Raw genomic sequence first — 26102 nt, forward strand, 5'->3', positions numbered from 1 at the left:
GCGCCCAAAACGCTGCTGCTCCGATCGGAGCCTCGAACTGCGCACGCGCGGTGAAAACAAATTTGAAAAACACGCCCCTGTCACATCACTCCCAGGCCACAGAAAGCAGATAAAGCGGCCCGGGAGCGAAAGGCGGGAGCGATGGCCCCCACAGATATCGCCCCACCCCCACAACATAACTGTCGCCCTCATCCACCCACCCCCCCCACTCCGCTACCCAGATCAATCGCAACCCTCTGCCCCCCTTTTCCCCCACCAATCGCCCGCAGGGTGCCAGCGGTTCCCCCCCCCTCCCCTGCCCCCCCCCCCCCCCCCCCCCCCCCCCCCCGCAACCCCCCACCAGAAATCCATCTGGTCTTCCTTTCCCTCCTCCTCCCCTCCCGCACCAGAGAAACATCTGACCGGCCTCCCTCCTCCCTCCCCCCCACCAGAGAATGATCTGGCCCGCCTCCCTCCATCACCCCCACCACGGATCTGAGTGAGAGAGCCGTTGGAAGCTCTGAACTTACCTCTTCAGAAGCTGGAGTGCCCGAAACAGACCTTTCCGAGCGTGTCCGTTTCGCGCCGAATCTGGACGCACGAACGCGATGGTAAAGTGGGAAATGCTGGTAAAGTTGGGCGGGCAGCCTATTAAATCAATTTAAATGCATGCAAATGCATTTAAATCGCTGTTGCGCCCTTTCGGGTGCGGTTCGGATCGTGGCCATTTTTGGGCCCTGGTAACGTGGGCATCTGCTTGGGCGCGGATCGCACTAATCGCCTCACACCTGACTTTACCAAGTTTTCCGCCCGAAAATGGGCACGACGCAATGGTAAAATCGGGCCCATTGATTCATTTATTGGATATTTTAGAATACAATCTCTGAATATACAATTACAATTGAAATCACTGTTTATAAAATCAGTATCTGCAACCATTGTGTTTTATTATTTTTAACCCAATTTAACCCATTTTTATATCCTTTAACCTTTCCCCATTTACTGCTTCCCCCTTCAGTGAGATGGTGACAGTCGGTAGAAAATGGTCTTTCCCGGGTATTGTCCGAGCTGCTCTGTGTTGGCCAGTGAGAGTCTGGGATGGTTTGATGAAGAGTTGGTGAAGCTGACAAGTTACAGGACAGGGAGACTCCCAGTGACAGAGACTGAGATCTGAATGAACGCTCTGGATGGGAGTCTGATCGTCTGTCAGCAAATCCTCAGAGCAACAGAATCAAGAGTTGCTTTATCTGAAGGGGCTGCACTGACTGTTGGCCCTTTCTCCAGTGTCACATGTGGAAAGCCTTTCACCCAATGGGCAACTTTCCTGAGAAGAGGCAGCAAGTGAGAGATCGGGTGGCAGAGTGGTTTTATTATACCCACTACAGGTTGGATTGGATATTGTTATTACACTGTCATTACCATCAGCAGAGTATAAATCACACAGAGTTCACTGAAGCTTAAAATACCAGCTCGAATATTTTCCTATTAAAATCACAAAACAAATGAAGATCCAAACAAAACATACTTTAATCTATATTTGGCCATCAGTTTATATCTATCTCCCAGTTATCTAGGTTACGTTAGAATTTGATGGAGGTGATTTTAAATCTCCCCACTTGGTGATAACTGTGTGAAACTGCTCACCCAAAGTGGGCGGGGTCCTCATTAACATACACGGACTGGGCTCCAGTATCAGAGACATCAATACATTTTCCAAAAATGTGTTTAGTTTTCATTGGGAGAGTGATTGTCATCCTCGATGGAAAGGCGTAATTCACAAAGAGCACTTAGATATGTTTCATTGTCAGGATCAAACTCCAAAGCCTTTTCAAAGCATTTAATAGCTTCACATCTCTCCCCATCCAGCTGGTGCAGGAACCCATAAACACCAAGGGCCTTGCTTTCTCTCGGATTCCGGCGAAGGTGTCTTGCTGCTATCATCTCCAGGTTTTCTCGACACTTTTTCTGTTCTATTGAGTCATAATTGACTTTCATTCCTTCCAGAAAATGGGCGATAGCATTTGATTCTGATTTAATGTGATTTAGTTCAAATAACCCAGCCTGTAAACATATTGCCTGTTTATTCTCTGGACGTATACCCTTCAGTGTCAGTAAGTGGTTATAGATCTCTTTTGCTTTGCGATATTCTTCATTTAATGAACAGATTCCTACAAAAACCAGGTGTGCCTTAATAGATGTTAATGGTCGGTTTTCAAAAGCTTTTTGAAAATGAAACTTGCACAGTTTGATCAGTTCAGCTCTTTGTTGAAGAGCAGCATTGCGAGGACCTTTGCTGTCTGGATATTTCATCAGTTCGTCCAATTTTGTTCTGTAACACACACCTACTTGATGGTGTAAGAAGGTAGAGTTTGGGGTCATTTCTAATCCTTTCTTCACCAATTCCATCGATTTTTCCATATCTCCTTTTTTCCTGTAAAAAATTGCTGCATAACGAAGCACAAATGAAAGATCAGGGGATTTCTGCAACGCTTCTTCAACTAACTTAACTCCTTCTTCCTTCTGATTGAACTGTTGTAGTTTTAGAGCCAGCAGCACCATGGCTACAGTGTGATCTGGATCAAGCTCCAGCACACGTCTCCACTGCTTCACTGATTCAACTGGTCAACAATTTTCTAGAGTTCCAGGAAATTGCTCCAGGCGAAACAGAGCAGTCGCGTATTCAACATTCCAATCAATATTATCCGTATCTTCCTCCAGAGCCTTTATAAAACATTCCTTTGCTTCTTCATAATATTGAGCTGCCATTTTCAGCAGTGACCAACCCTTCTCCCCGTACACTTCAGGTATCATTGCTGTATACCGAGAGGCATCAGGAAATTGTTGACAGATCCTCTCCAGTTTGTCGAGGTAGGACTGAGCCTCTGTCAGTTGTGTCCCATGCGATAATTGACCCAGGCACGGTTTCCATAGGTGACGATGATTCTTTTTTCAAATTCATCTTCATGATTCTCCCTCAGAATCTTTTCAGCTTCCTGTAAGTTTTGGATCGCCTCCTCACAGTTTCCTTGCAGACAGTTTACAAAAGCGAGTTGGTTGTAAGACGTGGCTCAATATATCACATCAAGCTGTATTGAATCTTCTAATCTTTGCTTCATATCATCCAAGTCAATGTTTTCTTTCTGTGGCGCCCACGTGAAGTGACATTGAAGCTGATCGAGCTTCACTTTCAACAAATCCTTCTCTTGGTCACTGCAAGAGAAAGAAAAATCATCAAAACCCATCTCAGACTAACTGAAACAGGCTCTTCTCCCTCAATCCATTTTTTTTAGCTAATAACTGTTACTGACTCCTGGATTCAATGGCCATGAACCCTCTAGTCGAGGAACGATGGTTTCTGCACATGAAGCTCCAAAAGGAAATTGATTTCTCAATTCAGCTTTCTGTTGAAAAGCAGGATTGTGAGGATCTTCACTGCCTAGATCAGTTTTTTTCATTTTGGTCCTGTAACACTGACCTATTTGTCCATATGGTGTAAGAAGGTGGAGTGTGAGCTAATTTCCGATTTTAATTTGCGCCCTTGGCTATTCAGTTCAAACTACAACCACTGTCCTTTTGCGTCAGTTTACGTCAGTTTTCTTACCCTCTACAGTCATTTTCATTTTCAGCAAGTCATTTTCCTTCTCTTACCCATTTTAACTGGAATTCCTAATCTAAGTCCCATAATACAATCCCTATAACATTGAGCCAGGGACCCAGGTTCGACTCCCGGCTTGGATCACTGTCTGCGCAGAGTCTGCATGTTCTCTCCGTGTCTGCGTGGGTTTCCTCCGGGTGCTCGGGTTTCCTCCCACAGTCTAAATACGTGCTGTTTAGGTACATTGGCCATGCTACATTCTCCCCCAGTGTACCCGAACAGGAACTGGAACGTGGTGCCTCGGGGATTTTCACAGTAACTTCATTGCAGTGTTAATGAAAGCCTACTTGTGACACTAATAAATAAACTTTTAACTTTTAACATTCACTCCTGTCCAACACAGTTCATGCTGTGCTCTCCCTTTAACTTTATGTTTCTGATTGCTTTCTGTTATGTGTACATAAGTGCTGAAAATCACAATTTCACATGAGTAAACCCTATCCAGATTACCTTGGACTGGAAATTATTTGTTTCCCTTCACAGACTGCAAACGAGCAGAGGGCACTGACAGGACACAAGTATAAGATCTGATCTTGTACATCAATGGAGATCAAATGGCAACCTTTTAATTTGAATTTGAATGGTTAACCAGTATAAAGAAACGAACAAATCTGTTTCCTGATCGTCGCTAATCTTGGCCCAGCATCACACCTTCTCGCTGTCAATGAATAATTCCAGCTTTACACATTTTGACTGCTTTGCGATTGCATGCTAATTTCTTTCTGAAAGCCAGCTCCTCACTCAAGAGCCTGCACACAAATATCAATACCAAAGAAGTTCCCATCATCCTTACCTCATCATGCTGATCAGATGGGAGATGGTTTGGATTCCTGTTTCAGCTTCAGCTCCACTTGCAACGGTGAGTTGGTCGCGAAGGGTGTTTGGTTTGTTGTTTCTCAGCTTTCTTTTGTAATCAGTCCCGTGGTGAATCGCTTGACGTCATTTCCTGAATGTGAATCGGAACCTAACCAAGGAAATATAACTGAAAAACAACATTTCCCTCCAGGAAACAGTGCTGTCTGCTCAGTGACCGTTGTGTGTTCAAACAGAAGTCCATGGAGCCACCGAGCCATGGGAAATGCCCATGAGGAAAATATCTCAAACAGCCCAAAAGCCTTTGATGCTCTCCACTTGCCCTCCTCCGACACACTTATACCATGTGCTTCAAAGCAATCTCATGTTGATTTGCCATGTGCATGTGGAATATTAATGTTCAATTTGATCATCTGGTCAAATACATATCGAACTTCTTTAAAAGGATTTTGTATAGCTTGCAAAGACCTTGTCTTAAGATGGCTGCCACAGGTCACCTGGCACATCTGTTATTACAAATTGATTACAAGTTGCTGGAAGTTTCCACCGTGTTGAGACCCTGCCAAGGCAAATTTCCTATGAAATTTAGCACCTGCTGAATTCAAGAATTACTTCAAAATGAACTGAAACTTGTGACTGGTTCTTGTCACTTGCATTTCTATAAAACTTCCTTTGAGGCAGAAACAGAAGATCTGCTGGAACATGACTGAGAGAGGTCCTGTGACCAGAATCAACATTTTGAAATGCCTTTCTGGACAACATTCTCTTTGCTTTGGGCAGTCAAGAAAAAGAAGTCTGCAAATTGATAACACCACCTTCTCCCTTCTTTCTCAAGTTTGGAGCCCTACCTCTGATACATTTTGGAATCCTGCACAGAGCTGGAGATGTTCAATTGAAATGAACCTCAGCTATAATAGCACCATCCTTCGTAAAAGCAAATTATGAACAGATCTCTGCAAAAAGCAAGTGTGGTTTAATAGATGTTAATGGTCGGCTTTCAAAAGCTTTTTGAAAATGAAACTTGCATAGTTTGATCAGTTCAGCTCTTTGTTGAAGAGCAGCATTGCAAGGACCTTTGCTGTCTGGATATTTCATCAGTTCATACAACCTGGTTCTGTAGCACAGACCTATTTGATGGTGTAAGAAGGTAGAGTTTGGGGTAATTTCTAATCCTTTCTTCAACAGATCCACAGCTTTTTCCACATCTCCTTTTGTTCTGTAAAACTTTGCAGCATAACGAAGCACGTATGGAAGATCAGGGGATTTCTGCAACGCTTCCTCAATGAATTTCAGTGCTTCTTCCTTCTGATAGAACTGTTGTAGTTTTAGAGCCAGCAGCACCATGGCTACAGTGTGATCTGGATCAAGCTCCAGCACACGTCTCAACTGCTTCATTGCTTCACTGGGCCCACGACTCTCTGGGGTACCAGAAAACCATTCCAGACGAAACAGAACAGTCGCATATCCAACATTCCATTCCGTGTTATCCGGATCTTCCTCCAGAGCCTTTTTAAAACATTCCATTGCATCTTCATAATATTGACTCGTACAATTCAGCAGTGACCAACCCTTCTCCCCGTACACTTCAGGTATCATTGCTGTATACCGAGAGGCATCAGGAAATTGTTGACAGATCCTCTCCAGTTTGTCGAGGTAGGACTGAGCCTCTGTCAGTTGTCCCATGTGATAATTGACCCAGGCACGATTTCCATAGGTGACGATGATTCTTTTTTCAAATTCATCTTCATTATTCTCCCTCAGAATCTCTTCAGTTCCCTGTAAGTTTTGAATCGCCTCCTCACAGTTTCCTTGCAGACAGTTTACAAAAGCGAGTTGGTTGTAAGACGTGGCTCAATATATCACATCAAGCTGTATTGAATCTTCTAATCTTTGCTTCATATCATCCAAGTCAATGTTTTCTTTCTGTGGCGCTCACGTGAAATGACATTGAAGCCAATCGAGCTTCACTTTCAACAAATCCTTCTCTTGGTCACTGCAAGAGAAAAAAAATCATCAAAACCCATCTCAGACTAACTGAGACACCTCCTCCCATTTGGTTTTTGAAGCATTCTCCTGATTCCTGGACTCAGTAAATACTCTGGTCACAAGAGATGGTCTCTGCACACCACCTGCAAGTTCTCCTCCAAGACATTCACTATCCTGACCTGGAAATATATTGGCCGTTCTTTTGCAGTCGCTGGGTCAAAATCCTGGAATTCCCTTCCTAACGGCATTTGGGTCAAACCATAGCACATGGGCTGCAGCATTTCAAGAAGGCTGGTCACCGCCACCTTCTCAAGGGCAACCAGGGATGGGCAATAAATGCTGGCCAGCCAGCGACACCCATGTCCCACCAATGAATAAAAAGATAGGAAATGTGAGGACTACACCGCTTCCTCATATTTCCTTCATGGTGACTGTTGTATTAGCTCCTGGTCTGTTAGTCACTGTTCAGTAACACCACAACCACCTCCTCTCACAATGACATGAACAGGAGCATTATCTGAATTTCTGTCTTACATTTGCCCAGTGCATCTCCCTGTTTTTCTTGCATTCTAATCTGCAATAAGAGCATCCTCACTACATTGTGCATGTTAATTCTAAAACACTTCCCCTTTCATTCCCAGTCCGCAGGGAAGCCTCAAGACCAGGAAGTCCGCTTTGCAGACAAAGGTGACAAGGGGTGGATTGGGGCTTGTGGATGAGATGATGGAGGGTGATTGATCCAAAAGAGGGGGAAATTCAGGCTTGGACATGTGACTACAAAACAGGATTAACTTAGTGATCGGGACAATTTATTGGCAAAATGCAAAGACCCCTTGAATTTGCATTGCAAGTGTAGATTGTTGTATGTATATTGTTTTTACAGAAGCTATGTGACTTGTATATGCTGTATCCAATCAAAACAATCCACCAACATGGAGGGTGAGGCTGAATGGCCTATTTCTGTCTTGCACGTACCATGCAATCAATTCTGCCTCCTGTGCTGTCAATATAATTTCTCCTTTCCAGTGTTGCCTTGGGCAGGCATCCTTAAATATTCACATGCAAGTCACATATAAGCTGCTAGTTACTGTACTTGAACTGGGAGTGAATTGCTAGCCTTTATTCAATGTGTAATGTAACACCACACAATCTGTGTTGTTAGTAATTCATTTGCCTTCTGAATAATAGTTACCAATAAAATAGCTTTGGAAAGTGAGTAGGTGCGTGCTTCATTGAGATTCGAACTAATTCATTGATTTGAATTATTAATCAATAACAATTAAAAAAATATCTTCCTATTGTTTTATGCTTTACAACAATCAGTGGCCTTGGTAAGCAAAACACCCTCTCACAGCGAATAAATAATTCCTGGTCTGTGTTCCAACTGCTTTGTAAAAGTATGCTAGTTTCTGAAAACAAGCTCTGGGTTCAGTCGTCTACACACCGGTGTCAATACTAAAGCAATTCTGATGAGCTTTACCTCATAATGTTGATCAAATGGGGAATGGGTCGAGTTCCTGTCTCAGCTTCACCCCTGCTTGAAGTGATGAGTTGATCGAGGACAGTGTTGGGTTTGTTACACTCTTTAGCTCATTAATTGATCCAGTCATGAATTGCTTGAGATCATTTCCTAAATGTGAATCGAAACTGAAGCGACGCAATGAAAAACAGAAACAGATTTTCTATTGAAGAAGGGAACGGGTTAATGAACTTTGTAATACTTAAAGATTTGTGCACCCCTGTAACCTTGTATGCCCAGTTAACTTGTTTGTGCAAGTTTGTAATCTTGTATGCTGGCTAAACAAACCACAGGTGTCGAGATGCGATAACGGCTAATCACTAAAGAAGACCAATATTGTGACAATAGAGGAACAGAACAGAGACAGTCGCGGCCTTGAGACAGCTACGATTACACGGACTACGCAAAGGACGAAACTGCTGCAGCAGCAATAACTACATGATGGAGGACGAACCATGACAGACATCTTGGAGAACTGCGGACGTGACTCAGGGCGGGAACTGGGATGTATAAAAATCTACTCTTATTTGTGTTCGGGGAGAAGTCTGGTGAACCGCTTTAGGAACCAGGCTTCTCCCAAAAGTTTTTGCAATAAAGCCACTGTACTTTGACTCACTGATAGTCTCAGAGGTATTATTTTACCGACAACACTATCCAGGAAAGAAAATGGAACTGTAAACCATTCTTCCCATTCGCAAAAGCGCGATGCCAATTATGTTTGAGATGGATCTCCATGGAACTAATTCTAAACAAAGGCCAGTTTATAGCGTTAGATAAAAGATCACGGCTCAAATGCCTCTACCTCATCCATCAGTTACCTCTTGTGGTCTTTTGGACACACACAATTTGCTTCAATGGAGAGCACTGGATGTGGATCAGACCAATGTCATGTGACACCATCCCACTCATGCTTGAGGTGGTCTCCTCCATTCTCTCCTCCATCATGCTCCATGTGTTTGGAAAGTTTATAAATCGCATTGTACATTCTCTGCTGCTCCTCAGGGATTAGCTTTCTCATCAATAGCTCCAGGGCTTCTTAAAAGTTTACAGTTTATTTATTAGTCACAAGTAAGGCTTACATTAACACTGCAATGAAGTTACCGTGAAATTCTCCTAGTCGCCACTTTCTGGTGCCTGTTTGGGTCAATGCACCTAACCAACCCATCTTTCAGACTGTGGGAGGAAACCGGAGCACCCGGAGGAAACCCACGCAGACACAGGGAAGAATATGCACACTCCACACAGACAGTGACCCAAGCCGGGAATTGAACCCGGGCCCTGGCGCTGAGGGGCAGCAGTGCTGAGGGGCACTGTGCCACCGTGCCGCCCTTGGCAACTTGGTGATGGCTTCCTGATATACTGACTTTATATCACTGACTTTTAAAATCCCACTCACTTCCAAACCTATCAAGGGTTAACATCAGGAACACCTAATACTGATGTAACTTCTGATGTAACTATGATGCAGTGTCAAAAGATTAGGTAACTGTGATCCAGAGGGAAAGAGAAGAACAACCTCGTGTAGAATTACTGAGCTGTGCAGAGACCTGTAGCTATAATAAAAATGGTTTTTACCAACCAGCCTCAAGTAGCTTTCTCAGGGGAACAGAAATATCCTAAAATATCCCATCCAGACCCCAATCACAAGATGAAACATGGTGGTAGCCAACAGTGAGTAAAAACTCCAGAAAAACTTCTGGCCTGCAGACCGGATAGACCTACACATCCTTGGAAACAGAAAAAGAGGACAATTGATTGAAGACTCAGCTGAGAATTCAGAGAATTGTGGGTGTGGTAGTTAAAGTTAATTTATTAGTGTCACAAGTGGGCTTACATTAACACTGCAATGAAGTTACTGTGAAATTCCCTGAGTCGCCACAGTCCGGCACCTGTTGAGGTCAATGCACCTAACCAGCACGACTTTCAGAATGTGGGAGGAAACCGGAGCACCTGGAGGAAATCCACGCAGACATGGGGAGAACGTGCAAACTCCGAACATATAATGACCCAAGCCGGGAATCGAACTCAGGACTCTGGCGCTGTGAGGCAGCAGTGCTAACCACTGTGCCGCTGTGCCACCCATTGAGCAACCATTATTCTAGAAGATGAAAGAAAAACAGAGTGAATGCATGGATCAATATATAAATAGTCTGTACAGGCTAGCATAAAATTGTGAATATAGGATCCTCAGAGATTGAGCAATACATGCTCACATAATAGTTGGACCCTTAGATAAAACTGTATTAGATCTCTTACAAATAAGGGAAGGTTTAATTCTCACCAAAGCAGTAAAGTTGATGAACAGACTGAGCTTAGAATGTAAAATTGAGCAGTCGCTCATGGGGAAAAGAATGAGTGAGACCATTCATTAAGTTGTACAGAAAAGAGAAAGCTTGTTGAAACATGAGCCTATTAAAGTGGGGAAAGTTGAACTAACCGCCATCTTGGAATGCTCTTGGTGTGGTGGGAAAGCCCTGCTTAAGCGGAAAGAATGCTTGGTAGAGGAGCAGAGTTCCATGCCTGTGGAAAGATAGGATATACAATTTAGATGACATGGTGATCTAAAGTACAAGTAGCCCTCAACAAGAAAGAGAAAACATAGAACATAGAACATAGAACAGTACAGCACAGAAGAGGCCCTTCGGCCCACGATGTTGTGCCGAGCTTTATCTGAAACCAAGATCAAGCTATCCCACTCCCTATCATCCTGGTGTGCTCCATGTGCCTATCCAATAACTGCTTAAATGTTCCTAAAGTGTCTGACTCCACTATCACTGCAGGCAGTCCATTCCACACCCCAACCACTCTCTGCGTAAAGAACCTACCTCTGATATCCTTCCTGTATCTCCCACCACGAACCCTATAGTTATGCCCCCTTGTAATAGCTCCATCCACCCGAGGAAATAGTCTTTGAACGTTCACTCTATCCATCCCCTTCATCATTTTATACACCTCTATTAAGTCTCCCCTCATCCTCCTCCGCTCCAGAGAGAACAGCCCTCGCTCCCGCAACCTTTCCTCATTAGACCTACCCTCCAAACCAGGCAGCATCCTGGTAAATCTCCTCTGCACTCTTTCCAGCGCTTCCACATCCTTCCTATAGTGAGGTGACCAGAACTGCACACAATACACCAAGGTCCTGTACAGTTGCAGCATAACCCCACGGCTCTTAAACTCCAACCCCCTGTTAATAAAAGCTAACACACTATAGGCCTTCTTCACAGCTCTATCCACTTGAGTGGCAACCTTTAGAGATCTGTGGATATGAACCCCAAGATCTCTCTGTTCCTCCACAGTCTTCTGAACCCTACCTTTGACCCTGTAATCCACATTTAAATTAGTCCTACCAAAATGAATCACCTCACATTTATCAGGGGTAAACTCCATTTGCCATTTTTCAGCCCAGCTTTGCATCCTATCTATGTCTCTTTGCAGCCTACAACAGCCCTCCACCTCATCCACTACTCCACCAATCTTAGTGTCATCAGCAAATTTACTGATCCACCCTTCAGCCCCCTCCTCTAAGTCATTAATAAAAATCACAAAGAGCAGAGGACCAAGCACTGATCCCTGCGGCACTCCGCTAGCAACCTGCCTCTAATCCGAAAATTTTCCATCCACCACCACCCTCTGTCTTCGATCAGACAGCCAGTTACCTATCCAATCGGCCAACTTTCCCTCTATCCCACACCTCCTCACTTTCATCAAAGAACAAAGAACAAAGAACAATACAGCACAGGAACAGGCCCTTCGGCCCTCCAAGCCCGCGCCGCTCCCCGGTCCAGGATTGAATCCTGAATCCAGGATCCCCGCCCAATTTTCCAGCCTATCTACATACCAATATCCTATCCACCGAGCTGTCCCTCACAGCTACGATGCTTTTGTTCATTACAACCTATTAACTTACCCCCACCCCCCCATTCCAGACCATGTGATCTCCAGGGAGAGGCGAAAACCCAGAGTGAAAAACCCCAGGGCCAATATGGGGAAAGAAAATCTGGGAAATTCCTCTCCGACCCCCTGAGGCGATCGAAACGAGTCCAGGAGATCACAATGGCCCCGATCGGAAAATGCTTCCCAACCCTAGTCATCTCCACTTCCACGAACACCATATGAATTCCCTGCCCCCGAGACAGGTTCCCAACTATCCGCAGTCTCACTCTGTACTGGCACCAGCAAGATGATCATAGAATGAAGCCTTGAAACGAGAAACCAGGAACAATTAGCCCGCGCCGCTCCCTGGTCCAAACTAGACCACTCTTTTGTATCCCTCCATTCCCACTCCGTTCATATAGCTGTCTAGATAAGTCTTAAACGTTCCCAGTGTGTCCGCCTCCACCACCTTGCCCGGCAACACATTCCAGGCCCCCACGAACCTCTGTGTAAAATATGTCCTTCTGATATCTGTGTTAAACCTCCCCCCCTTCACCTTGAACCTATGACCCCTCGTGAACGTCACCACCGACCCGGGGAAAAGCTTCCCACCGTTCACCCTATCTATGCCTTTCATAATTTTATACACCTCTATTAAGTCTCCCCTCATCCTCCGTCTTTCCAAGGAGAACAACCCCAGTTTCCCCAATCTCTCCTCATAACCAAGCCCCTCCATACCAGGCAACATCCTGGTAAACCTCCTCTGTACTCTCTCCAAAGCCTCCACGTCCTTCTGGTAGTGTGGCGACCAGAACTGGACGCAGTATTCCAAATGCGGCCGAACCAACGTTCTATACATCTGCAACATCAGACCCCAACTTTTATACTCTATGCCCCGTCCTATAAAGGCAAGCATGCCATATGCCTTCTTCACCACCTTCTCCACCTGTGACGTCACCTTCAAAGATCTGTGGACTTGCACACCCAGGTCCCTCTGCGTCTCTACACCCTTTATGGTTCTTCCATTTATCGTGTAGCTCCTCCCTACATTATTCCCACCAAAATGCATCACTTCGCATTTATCAGGATTGAACTCCGTCTGCCATTTCCTTGCCCAAATTTCCAGCCTATCTATATCCTTCTGTAGCCTCTGACAATGTTCCTCACTGTCTGCAAGTCCTGCCAGTTTTGTGTCGTCCGCAAACTTACTGATCACCCCAGTTACTCCTTCTTCCAGATCATTTATATAAATCACAAACAGCAGAGGTCCCAATACAGAGCCCTGCGGTACACCACTAGTCACAGGCCTCCAGCCGGAAAAAGACCCTTCCACTACCACCCTCTGTCTTCTATGACCAAGCCAGTTCTCCACCCATCTAGCCACCTCCCCCTTTATCCCATGGGATCCAACCTTTTTCACTAGCCTACCATGAGGGACTTTGTCAAATGCTTTACTAAAGTCCATATAGACAACATCCACGGCCCTTCCTTCGTCAACCATTTTGGTCACTTCTTCAAAAAACACCACCAGGTTCGTGAGGCATGACCTCCCTCTCACAAAACCATGTTGACTATCGTTAATGAGTTTATTCCTTTCTAAATGCGCATACATCCTATCTTTAAGAATCTTCTCCAACAACTTCCCCACCACGGACGTCAAGCTCACCGGCCTATAATTACCCGGGTTATCCTTCCTACCCTTCTTAAATAACGGGACCACATTGGCTATCCTCCAATCCTCTGGGATCTCACCTGTGTCCAGTGACGAGACAAAGATTTGCGTCAGAGGCCCAACGATTTCACCTCTCGTCTCCCTGAGCAGCCTTGGATAGATTCCATCAGGCCCTGGGGATTTGTCAGTCTTTATATTCTCTAACAAACCTAACACTTCCTCCTTTGTAATGGAGATTTTCTCCAACGGTTCAACACTCCCCTCCGAGACACTCCCAGTCAACACATCCCTCTCCTTTGTGAATACCGACGCAAAGTATTCATTTAGGATCTCCCCTACCTCTTTGGGCTCCAAGCATAAGTCCCCACTTTTGTCCCTGAGAGGTCCGATTTTTTCCCTAACAACCCTTTTGTTCCTAACGTATGAATAAAATGCCTTGGGATTCTCCTTAATCCTGTCTGCCAAGAACATTTCGTGACCCCTTTTTGCTCTTCTAATTCCCCGTTTGAGTATTTTCCTACTTTCATTATACTCCTCCAGAGCTCCCTCCGTTTTTAGCTGCTTGGACCTAACATACGCCTCTCTTTTCCTTTTGACCAGTCCCTCAATTTCCCTGGTTATCCACGGTTCTCTAATCCTACCCCTCCTATCCTTCTTTTTTACAGGCACATGCTTGTCCTGTAGCCCTAACAACCGTTCCTTAAAAGACTGCCACATACCAGATGTGGATTTACCCTCAAACAGCCTCTCCCAATCAAGAGCTGCCAATTTCTGCCTGATCCCAATAAAGTCATCATAAGCCGACCATGGGGGACGCCTGACTAAAATCCATGTATATGACATCAACTGCCCTACCTTCATCAACACACTTAGTTACCTCCTCAAAAAATTCTATCAAATTTGTGAGGCACGACTTGCCCTTCACGAATCCATGCTGACTATCCCGGATTAATCCGCATCTTTCTAAATGGTCGTAAATCCCATCTCTAAGTACCTTTTCCATCAATTTACCAACCACCGAAGTAAGACTAACCGGTCTATAATTACCAGGGTCATTTCTATTCCCTTTCTTAAACAGAGGAACAACATTCGCCATTCTCCAGTCCTCTGGCACCATCCCCGTGGACAGCGAGGACCAAAAGATCAAAGCCAAAGGCTCTGCAATCTCATCCCTTGCCTCCCAAAGAATCCTAGGATACATTTCATCAGGCCCAGGGGACTTATCGACCTTCAGTTTATTCAAAACTGCCAGGACATCCTCCCTCCGAACATCTATTTCCTCCAGCATATTAGCCTGTAACACCTTCTCTTCCTCAAAAACATGGCCCCTCTCCTTGGTGAACACTGAAGAAAAGTATTCATTCATCACCTCGCCTATCTCTACCGACTCCATACACAAGTTCCCACTACTGTCCTTGACCGGCCCTAACCTCACCCTGGTCATTCTTTTATTCCTCACATAAGAGGAATAGAATCAATTCAAATACAAGAAGTAGAAGAGCCATAAGAAAAAACAAATAACCTCCCTGGGAGGTGTGAGCGGGGCAGCAAGGTGGCACAGTAGTTAACACTGTTCCCTCACAGTGCCAGGGACCCGGGTTCAAATCCAGCCTTGGGTGGCTGTGGGGGTTTCCTCCAGGTGCTCTCGTTTTCTCCAAAAATGTGCAGGTTGGGTTGATTGGCCATGCTAAATTGTCCCTTAGTGTCAGGGGAATTCGCAGGGTAAACACATGAGGTTGCGGGAATAGGGTGAGATTGTTTGTCGGTGCAGGCCCGATGGGCTAAATGGCCTCATCCGCACTGTAGGGATTCTATGATTCTGTGAGTCTAAGTTAATAAATCAGAAAATAATCACTGGAATATTGAATTCAAATTGGGTGGATACCCCCGAGGTTTAAATTATACACAGATGGAGGTGTTTCAGACTTGTCTGATGAAGCAATGTCGTTTAAAAACAATACATTGCCGCCATCACCCATGCAGTTACAAGGCTCAGGAGGGACTACACTGAAAGTCATCGGTTAACACTTAGCAAGATCAAGATATTAGGATTAAAAGAAGTAATTGAGTATCTGTATATCATACGGCAACAAGAATCATCATTATTAAGCAGAAAAGCATGCTTACAATTGGGGCTGATTTACAAGGTTAACAAAGTTGCTGATGAGCTGTCCAAACACATCTTCAGGAATGACTTCCTAAAATTAATTTCAGGCTCAGCAAAGCTACAATTTGACATAATCCTTAGAGCTGATGCTAAAAAAAGTTGTCCCTTTATACTGGGAAATGTCTTTTATCCACTTTTGGATAAAGTCAAGAGTGAGATTGAGCACATTTCACCATAAGATCATAAGGAATAGGAACAGGGAGTGGACAATTCAGCCTATCGAACCTGCTCTTCCATTTCATAAAATGATCCAACACGCACTAAGTCCGTTTTCCTGCCTTCTCTTCATAACCCTTAATTCTGATGAAAAACCTATCAATCTCACCCTTGAAAATGTTCAAGGGTTCGGCATCCACAGCTTCCTGGAGTAAAAAATTCCGAAGATTTACCACTCTTTGAGAGAAGAAATTCCTCCTCAAATTCACCTTAAATGAGTACCCGCTGATTCTGTGTTGCGACTTTGGGTAGAGGAATTGTAGTTTGGGAGGTAGGAAATTAGAATTGGGTGTTTGTAAAATTGTATGTTAAAAGTTTTTCTGTGCTTAGAGATTTAAAGTGCAAGTACACTGAGAGCCCAAACTGAAACATTAGTATCGAAAGGCCAAACAGCAGTTTTTAGCAAAACAACAGGCTTTTGAATTTAGCCAATCAATTTGAATCAGGCAGTTAGACATCGAAAACCTATTAAATTTAAATCTGATGGTTTTGACAACCTAGGACAAATCCTATTGCGGGAAATATTGATACGTCATCACGGGTATAAAAGAAAGGGGCAGTGGAACAAAGAGGAGAGAGCAACTGCCAGAGCTATCAGCTCTCAGCTCTTGAAAGAGAGATCATCTCTGGCTCTCATTGCTTCATCAATATCTTAGAGAAAACAGCAGCTAGATAGCAAAGGTGCCAAAGGAGAAAGAAGTTCCAGATAGAAGAATCAACAGAGAAGGCCCAGCATATTCCAGAAGACACAAAACCTGGTTGTAATTCAGAGAGTGACTAAATTCTATTTTGTTAATGAGTGGGAATTGTATTTATTAGAGCAGCATACCATTAGAATCTTGTTTTATTTGGGAATCGTTAATAGTTAGAAGGGATTTATTCGGTTTGTTAATACTTTCGTTAATTTGTTCACGGTTAGCTGAATAAATAATTGTTATGTGTTGATTCTAGAGAGAGTGTCAGGGATTTATTTTGTATTTATCCACTAGAAGTTGCTGAAGAGCAGGTCACCCCACTTCACACACACTTTTGACAGATTATAGGGTGAGGTACTCCTCTTTGGGGGTTTGGTGTTAGTTCTCAGAGGGGGAATCCACCTCTGCTTTCTAACATACTGTGACTATGCTCTCTGGTTCTGCCCTCTCCTATGAATGGAAACATCTTCCGAACATTAACCTGTCACTCAGCTTGTGCTGCTCTCAGTTTGCCACAACAAAGCAGCCCCCCAACTATCACGGGGTCCTGCAGCCCATTGCGACCCCACCACCCACCTGGATCGATACCCCCTCCCTCCCCTCACGCAATCGGCGGCCTGACCCCCCCACAATCGGCTGCCCAACTCCACCATTGGTCAGCCCCGATCATCGTTCTCCCTCCCCCCACTGATCCCTGATGCAGAGCGGTAGCAGGTCCCCCCATGACCAGCCGCCTCTGGTCTGGCTCTGCCCCTCATTAGCCCCCCACCCCCTCAAGCCGTGCCCCCTTGGCACAGCCTGGTGGGCAGTACCAGGGTGCCAGGCTGGCACTGCCAGGCTGGCACTACTCCAGGGTCACCCTTCCACCGCCCTGACCTTCCCTTGGAGCCTCAATGGCCTCAGGTTCTACTGACGAGGCCACCATGACAGGTTCACATCACACCAGCTGTGATTCTCCTTGCAAGTTCATACAGACAAGTAAGCCTGGATGATAATGTCACAGGGTCATTAAATCCATGTAAAACAGCTTTTAGATATATTTCAATAAATTAACCTGCCTCGTACCGGAAATGGACAGGAGGCTGATCGCGCCGGATACCCGGCGCCGATAAGATTGCGAGAAATCGATTTCTTGACTCTCTTGTGATCTTACCAGCTCACCCCACACATCAGCTGGTGGGGTGCAATGATAGGATCACCCCTAAACTGTTTAATTTTTCTCATATGACAGTCCCTCCGTAGTTGGGAGCATCGTGGTAAACCTCTTCTGTACTGCCTCCAATGATAATATAGACTTCCTCAAATTAGGGGACCAAGGCTGTAAACAACACTCTAAACGTGGCATCACGAGTATCTTGTACAGTTGCAGCAACATCTCTTTACTTGTATACTCCAGCCCCCTGAGGTAAAAGCCAGCGTTCCATTTGCCTTCCTGTTATGTATTTAAAGCGGTTGTATTTCTTCTGGCGTAACATCACGTGATCTTTCGTTTTCTGGACAAAAAAGATGAAATATTCACTGAATCCTTCTTCCGATACCATGCATACATACATTCAATAAAAAACAGAGGCAAAACACTTAGATCACTCCTCATTATCTCAGTGAGACAAACTTCAGCTGGTTTTACAAAATGATAATAGCTTGAGAATTTTGTCCCGAACTAAAGTACACTAACCTCAATTGGCTAATTTGTTCCACATATTACAATATATTGTGTAAAATAGGAGAAATGTTACAGCAAATGTCTTAAAAGATCACAACCACGGAATGTCAACACCTCTTCCGTTCTAGTTTAGTGTGGTGCAGTTATAAGTCTCTGGATTCCAAAGAAACCAGTTATATTAACATATTATGAAGGACTGAGGAGTTTAATTAATAGCCTGTATAGAAAAGTCACTTATGTTACACTCATTAAATACTAATTCTGATACTGCTTTTCCCTGCATGTTAACTGTGCCCATGTAGTTTCTTGCTTACAATTAGTAGAATTGATATATTTGAATCGTAATATCAAATACATTACAATTGTTACAGTGTAACTTTTAGAGGTAACTGGACTCGTTAACCTACACCCACATAATCTAATCTGCTTATTCATTTCCTTCAAGTAACCACTGTTCTACCCAGCAGGATATTTCATAACTTCTATCTTGGGCAAAAAGACTTTCACATGTGCAAATATGTAGTTTAAATAAACTGCTTTAATGACAAAAGTGGAGAGATTCATGGGTTTTTGTGGCTCTTCCATCTTAGACCTTGAATGAGCAACATCTTCTTAATAAAGCTGCATTGTGTTTAACTACAACCCACCTCATTACATTCCTCTTGTGCTGGCCACTGGTCCATATGTAATCATCCCTATTACCATCTGCACCTGTATGCTAGCTTCTTTAGCTTTCATGAACAAGGACTTCCAAGTCCCTTTGTGCTACAGCTTTCTGCAGTCGCTCCCCATTTAAATAATAACCCACCTTCTAATTCTTTCTTCCAAAATAAACACTCTCACATTTTCCCGCATTGAATTCCATTTGCCAATTTTCTGTCCTCTCACGTAACCTGTCAATATCTTCCTGTAAAATATTTATATCCTCCTTACATAAGAACATAAGAACATAAGAAATAGGAGCAGGAGTAGGCCATCTAGCCCCTCGAGCCTGCCCCGCCATTCAATAAGATCATGGCTGATCTGACGTGGATCAGTACCACTTACCCGCCTGATCCCCATAACCCTTAATTCCCTTACCGATCAGGAATCCATCCATCCGCGCTTTAAACATATTCAGCGAGGTAGCCTCCACCACCTCAGTGGGCAGAGAATTCCAGAGATTCACCACCCTCTGGGAGAAGAAGTTCCTCCTCAACTCTGTCTTAAACCGACCCCCCTTTATTTTGAGGCTGTGTCCTCTAGTTTTAACTTCCTTACTAAGTGGAAAGAATCTCTCCGCCTCCACCCTATCCAGCCCCCGCATTATCTTATAAGTCTCCATAAGATCCCCCCTCATCCTTCTAAACTCCAACGAGTACAAACCCAATCTCCTCAGCCTCTCCTCATAATCCAAACCCCTCATCTCCGGTATCAACCTGGTGAACCTTCTCTGCACTCCCTCCAATGCCAATATATCCTTCCTCATATAAGGGGACCAATACTGCACACAGTATTCCAGCTGCGGCCTCACCAATGCCCTGTACAGGTGCATCAAGACATCCCTGCTTTTATATTCTATCCCCTTCGCAATATAGGCCAACATCCCATTTGCCTTCTTGATCACCTGTTGTACCTGCAGACTGGGCTTTTGCGTCTCATGCACAAGGACCCCCAGGTCCCTTTGCACGGTAGCATGTTTTAATTTGTTTCCATTGAGATAGTAATCCCATTTGTTATTATTTCCTCCAAAGTGTATAACCTCGCATTTCTCAATGATATACTCCATTTGCCATATCCTCGCCCACTCACTCAGCCTGTCCAAATCTCTCTGCAGATCTTCTCCGTCCTCCACACGATTCACTTTTCCACTTATCTTTGTGTCGTCTGCAAACTTCGTTACCCTACACTCCGTCCCCTCCTCCAGATCATCTATATAAATGGTAAATAGTTGCGGCCCGAGTACCGATCCCTGCGGCACGCCACTAGTTACCTTCCTCCAACCGGAAAAACACCCATTTATTCCGACTCTTTGCTTCCTGTCGGATAGCCAGTCCCCAATCCACTTTAACACACTACCCCCAACTCCGTGTGCCCTAATCTTCTTCAGTAGCCTTTTATGGGGCACCTTATCAAACGCCTTACAATCTGCCTTCTCACCCACCTTTGTATCATCTGCAAATTTGGCAACAGTATATTCTGTTCCTTTCTCCAAATCGTGAACATGTATTGTGAAGAGCTGTGGTCCCATCATTGATCATTATGGTACTCCACTGGTTACTGCCCTCCAACCTGAGAAAGATCCTCTTAGCGCTACTCGCTGCTTCCTGTAATTTAACCAATCCTTTATCCATGACAGAATATTGCCTCCAACTGCATCTATCTTGTGTAGGATCCTTTTGTGTGGCACCTTATCAAATGAAAATGCAAATATACAACATCGACTGGTTCTCTTCTTTCCACTCTGGTTGATACCTCCTCAAAGAACTCTAGTAAATTTGTCAGACGTGATTTCCCTCCATGAAACCATACTGTCCCTGCTTGACCAGATTACGACTTTCCAAATGCATTGCTATTCACTCTTTATCAATTATTTCTAATATTTTTCCAATAACCGAGGTGAGACTAACTGGCCTGTAGTTTCCTGCATTTCACTTCCTTTCCTTTTTGAGCAGGGATACCACATTGGCAGCTCTCCAATCCATTGGCAGAGTTCCAGGGCCCTAGGATTTTTGAAAACCATCGGGATTAACTCTCCAGTAACTATGCCAACAAAGTGGTTTTCTAGAATGGTCACAGGAAGAAAGCTTAACAATTCGATTAAGATCAAAGACTTGTCTCAATTAAAAATAATACCAGTGGAGCTTGAGAACCACCCTTTGGCATCAGTGATTGGAAATCTTGTCAACTTCACAAGAAGTACAGTTTGTGTCAATTTCGATGCAAACAGCAGCTTTAGGCAGTTCCTTCTGGAGAAAGAACGCGGACTCTTAACTATTTCTGTAACACCATCCCCTCAATATTGTTTTAACAGGTTCGCTTTTGGAATTGCTTCTGCACCAGAGATATTCTGAAGGACAATGGACGGAATCTTGAGTAAGAAGTCTCACAACACCAGGTTAAAGTCCAACAGGTTTATTTGGTAGCAAATACCATAAGCTTTCGGAGCACTGCTCCTTCGTCAGATGGAGTGGAAATGTGCTCTCAAACACCCAGGCTCTCTCTGTGTGGGAATAATGGCGCATGCTCAAAATCCGGAGAGTTTTGAAAAGCCTGATTCTCGCCGGCAAGATTGCATTTTGCAATGTTGCAGCAGTCCCGTAGACGGAGTGATGCAGAACACGCTGTGGAACTTTGTGAACTTCATTTTAATATATTAGCATTTCATTGGAGAGCACTCGAGCTGGATATTGAGCCCGCACCGAACAATCAGCTGGTGCCAACGTAACATCGCACCAGCGCCATTTACCACAGCTCTACATAAGTGTGATCCTGGCACCTTCACCTCCAAGGGGGACATCAGAGCGAGCGATTAGGCAGCCATTTCTCCTCAGCCTGTCCAACACTCAAGGGGCAGCAGGGAGAATCCTGAGCACACAGATAAGTACAGCTCAGGGCCGGGAGTGGGGATCACTCTTGCCATACAGTGGGGAGGGGGAGGGGAAATGGGTGGGTCAGATGCCATGAGAAAATGGAGGCTCAGCACTATTCATCCTTGTGCCTTGCAGGAGAAATAATGTGGAGATGTGAGCGACCGGGCACCAATTATTGGCAGCGGGGTCATATGGTCCCGCCATTGTCAACAGGGTTTCCCACTGAACGCATCCCCACGCCATCTTTGGGAAATGCTTGGCGGGACTGCGCCAGCTGCAGGAACATGAGATCCCGCTGGCATGAACGGGAGCAAAATTTCAGAGTATGGGTCATGGGTTGGGATGTGTTCACGTCAGGCTGTCAGGGGGGTGGGGGAGGCGGGAGTGTGAGGTGTCAGGCCAGGTCTGCCAGGGTGATCAGATACCAGGTCCAAGTGAAGGTTCGACAGTTAAATAAAGGTAATTACAGACGCATGAGGGAGGAACTGACAAAAATCGACTGGAAGCAGAGCCTAGTGGGAAAGACAGTAGAACAGCAATGGCAGGAGTTTCTGGGAGTAATTGAGGACACAGTGCAGAGGTTCATCCCAAACAAAAGAAAGGTTATCAGAGGGGGGATTAGGCAGCCATGGCTGACAAAGGAAGTCAGGGAATGCATCAAGGCAAAAGAGAGAGCCTATAATGTGGCAAAGAGTAGTGGGAAGTCAGAAGATTGGGAAGGCTATAAAAACAAACAGAGGATAACAAAGAGAGAAATAAGGAAGGAGAGGATCAAATATGAAGGTAGGCTAGCCAGTAACATTAGGAATGATAGTAAAAGTTTCTTTAAATACATTAAAAACAAACGGGAGGCAAAAGTAGACATTGGGCCGCTCCAAAATGACGCTGGTAATCTAGTGATGGGAGACAAGGAAATAGCTGAGGAACTTAATAAGTACTTTGCGTCAGTCTTCACAGTAGAAGACATGAGTAATATCCCAACAATTCAGGAAAGTCAGGGGGCAGAGTTGAATATGGTTGCCATCACAAAGGAGAAAGTGCTAGAGAAACTAAAAGGTCTGAAAATTGATAAATCTCCGGGCCCAGATGGGCTACATCCTAGAGTTCTAAAGGAGATAGCTGAAGAAATAGTGGAGGCGTTAGTTATGATCTTTCAAAAGTCACTGGAGTCAGGGAAAGTCCCAGAGGATTGGAAAATCGCTGTTGTAACCCCACTGTTCAAGAAGGGAACAAGAAAAAAGATGGAAAATTATAGGCCAATTAGCCTAACCTCAGTTGTTGGCAAAATTCTAGAATCCATCGTTAAGGATGAGATTTCTAAATTCTTGGAAGTGCAGGGTCGGATTAAGACAAGTCAGCATGGATTTAGTAAGGGGAGGTCGTGCCTGACAAACCTGTTAGAGTTCTTTGAAGAGATAACAAATAGGTTAGACCAAGGAGAGCCAATGGATGTTATCTATCTTGACTTCCAAAAGGCCTTTGACAAGGTGCCTCACGGGAGACTGCTGAGTAAAATAAGGGCCCATGGTATTCGAGGCAAGGTACTAACATGGATTGACGATTGGCTGTCAGACAGAAGGCAGAGAGTTGGGATAAAAGGTTCTTTCTCAGAATGGCAACCGGTGACAAGTGGTGTCCCGCAGGGTTCAGTGTTGGGGCCACAGCTGTTCTCTTTATATATTAACGATCTAGATGACAGGACTGGGAGCATTCTGGCCAAGTTTGCCGATGATACAAAGATAGGTGGAGGGGCAGGTAGTATTGAGGAGGTGGGGAGGCTGCAGAAAGATTTAGACAGTTTAGGAGAGTGGTCCAAGAAGTGGCTGATGAAATTCAACGTGGGCAAGTGCGAGGTCGTACACTTTGGAAAAAAGAATAGAGGCATGGACTATTTTCTAAACGGTGACAAAATTCATAATGCTAAAGTGCAAAGGGACTTGGGAGTCCTAGTCCAGGATTCTCTAAAGGTAAACTTGCAGGTTGAGTCCGTAATTAAGAAAGCAAATGTATTGTTGTCATTTATCTCAAGAGGCTTGGAATACAAAAGCAGGGATGTACTTCTGAGGCTTTATAAAGCACTGGTTAGGCCCCATTTGGAGTACTGTGAGCAATCTTGGGCCCCACACCTCAGGAAGGACATACTGGCACTGGAGCGGGTCCAGCGGAGATTCACACGGATGATCCCAGGAATGGTAGGCCTGACATACAATGAACGTCTGAGGATCGTGGGATTATATTCATTGGAGTTTAGGAGGTTGAGGGGAGATCTGATAGAAACTTACAAGATAATGAACGGCTTAGATAGGATGGACGTAGGGAAGTTGTTTCCATTAACAGGGGAGACTAGGACGCGGGGGCACAGCCTTAGAATAAAAGGGAGTCACTTTAGAACAGAGATGAGGAGAAATTTCTTCAGCCAGAGAGTGGTGGGTCTGTGGAATTCATTGCCACAGAGGGCTGTGGAGGCCGAGACGTTGAGCGTCTTCAAGACAGAAATTGATAAATTCTTGATTTCTCGAGGAATTAAGGGCTATGGGGAGAGAGCGGGTAAATGGAGTTGAAATCAACCATGATTGAATGGTGGAGTGGACTCGATGGGCCGAATGGCCTTACTTCCGCTCCTATGTCTTATGGTCTTATGGTCTAAGTGATGTGTGGGGCTATAGTGCAGGCCACTAGGGCAGTGGGGAAATCTTTGCAGGGGGGCGTTGGGATATGGGGAATACCATACAGGGGACAAAGGGGAAAGTCATGTGGGGGTGCTGGGATCGGGGTGGTGGGTGGGTGGGCAGGGGAGACCAACGGCTGTTGGTCTGGGTGTTTAGAATTGTTTCCCAGAGGTTTTAAATCTTACAGACAATGTGTCTGTACCTTTAAGAGTTGATTAGCTGTATTAGCATTGATTAGCTTGATTAGCATTCCAATCATTATTCTGTAAATTGAGTTTGTGTCTCTGTATGCCCTGTTTGTGAGCACATCTCCCACTCCACCTGACGAAGGGGCAGCGCTCCGAAAGCTAGTGGCATTTGCTACCAAATAAACCTGTTGGACTTTAACCTGGTGTTGTTAGACTTCTTACTGTGTTTACCCCAGTCCAACACCGGCATCTCCACATCATTTGGAAAATGTGCTAGCAACTTTGCAATGATTGACAAGCAAGGTATTTGAAGGATTGTGCCTCTGTGTGGTATATCTTCTTCATTTGTTGTGTTCAGCTAAACCTGGGAGCAACATTTACGTTGCTTGATCAGTGGAAAGAGCCAATTTGATCATCAACGTGACAAAAATGAACTTGCCAAAACAGAATCAAATTATATGGGCCACAGTGTGGGACAAGGTCGAGAGAAGCAAGGCTATCTTTGGCCTTCTTGTGCCTAAAATGAGAAACGTTGTGGTTATACAGTCAACCTTTGCCATATTGTTTCCATGAAATTGGGAATGGAGAACATGCTTTTGAATAGGATTCCATTTACTAGGTTCCAGCCATGGGCAGCATTGGTTTGGGTAGCACTGGTGCAGCACATATACAGCAACAGTTGAGGGAACCTCTGAGCAATACATCAGTAAAGACCTTGCCCAGCTGTTCAGTTCAATATCCCATCCCTACATTCTGTGTTCCTGACACCCCCAGTCAGAATTTTAAAGGGAGGCCCTCCTCTATTCGAGGTGGGAATTGTTGATTCCCAATGAAGAAACTGAGGATAACCAAACATTATTCACATGATGGATATGCGGTTTACAGAGGACAACGCCCAGGTAAGTAAAACCCTGTCAAATTCCATTGCTCAGTTTAGGAGATAAATGAGACTTTTAGCAAAATACCTAAAGATGTATAAACTTCAGAGTTTTCCCTTTGCTATTGTCCAGGATGGGCAGAGAAGTTGTATGTTGGTCCCTGCTTTTGTTGAATGTGATATGTCCTCACAATGAGAGATGGTTCCATAAAGTTGAGGGTCCTGTAATTGCTGTAACTGCAGCCAACTTGCGATTGATGGGACCTGTAGCAGCCATCCTTTCATTCAACAAGGCCAACCTTTTTTTGAAATTAGCAAGAGAGTAAGGTTTTATTTCAACGGTTTATGATCCCTTTCATGACTTAGGGACACAATACAAGTATTAGCTAGATTATAACCAGGATATTTTAAGAGTGCGGACATCTTTCTGTCGCAATGTACCTCTCCACTAAAGAGTGTATGGAAGTGGATTTCCAGATTTAGATACATAAGACTGTATGAAACAATCTAATTTCTAAATTATCATAGAAATCATAGAATCCCTACAGTGCAGAAAGA

The 26102-nt window shown here is 44.5% G+C and overlaps 1 protein-coding gene and 1 pseudogene across 3 annotated transcripts in view; both read right to left on the reverse strand.

Moving 5' to 3' along the window:
- Positions 1-26102, reverse strand: part of lipf (lipase, gastric) — a 911257-nt gene that overhangs the window by 26572 nt on the left and 858583 nt on the right. The window contains exon 13 of one of the 2 annotated variants that reach the window (XR_013498989.1): positions 10756-10773. The exons of the other annotated variant lie outside the window; for it this stretch is intronic. The gene's annotated coding sequence lies outside the window, so the exon portion shown is untranslated. Of the gene's footprint in view, positions 1-10755; positions 10774-26102 lie in introns of those variants that run through there. 2 annotated transcript variants of the gene reach the window in all.
- The window catches only part of LOC144500518 (interferon-induced protein with tetratricopeptide repeats 5-like), a 55046-nt pseudogene continuing 30091 nt past the window's right edge, over positions 1148-26102 (reverse strand). The window contains exon 2 of the transcript XR_013498987.1: positions 1148-3189. The product of XR_013498987.1 is annotated as an interferon-induced protein with tetratricopeptide repeats 5-like (transcript). The remainder of the gene's footprint in view (positions 3190-26102) is intronic.

The sequence above is a fragment of the Mustelus asterias genome, chromosome 11, assembly GCF_964213995.1.
Source record: "Mustelus asterias chromosome 11, sMusAst1.hap1.1, whole genome shotgun sequence".
NCBI lineage: Eukaryota > Metazoa > Chordata > Chondrichthyes > Carcharhiniformes > Triakidae > Mustelus > Mustelus asterias.